Below are 595 nucleotides of genomic sequence, written 5' to 3' on the forward strand. Positions count from 1 at the left end.
AGCTCCTCCGCCAGCTCTCTCAGTACTCTCGGGTGGATCCCATCAGGCCCCATAAACTTGTGGGTGTCCAGGTGGCTTAACATGTCCTTAACTGCTTTCTCCTGGATTACGGGGGTTTATTGTGCTCTCCATCCCCGTCTTCCAGCTCAGGGGGCAATTTTAAGGAAAATACAAAGCACAAAGGCAAAGATTAAAATATCAGTTGCATAGAGCAGGGAATGATTTCCTCCAGTCTCACTGGTGGGAACTGTTTAGTGTACATTCATCCACCAAAAGCTCATTTTATATTCATTAGTATTTTTCCCTGTTGATCAGAAAAGAGAGAAGTTGCTGCAAGTTTTTCTCACTATTTTAGAGCTGAGGCCTAAGCTACAAAGCCAAATGGCATAAGATCCTTCAGGAAGGGATTTGCACATCCTCGGAATTTAATACATGAAAATATCTGCAAGAAAAAAAGTAATGAAGCATTCATGAGTGATTTAGGTTTGAGGTTTTTCATTGGGAACATATGCATGTTGTGCTTCTGTTCAGCAATTTTCCTCTCAGCTAGTTCAAGAGCAAGACTTTTTATTTACCCTTAAAGAAGCTAGGGAAA

This window comes from Phaethon lepturus, unplaced genomic scaffold (genome assembly GCF_000687285.1).
Source record: "Phaethon lepturus isolate BGI_N335 unplaced genomic scaffold, ASM68728v1 scaffold48719, whole genome shotgun sequence".
NCBI classification, from domain to species: Eukaryota; Metazoa; Chordata; class Aves; order Phaethontiformes; family Phaethontidae; genus Phaethon; species Phaethon lepturus.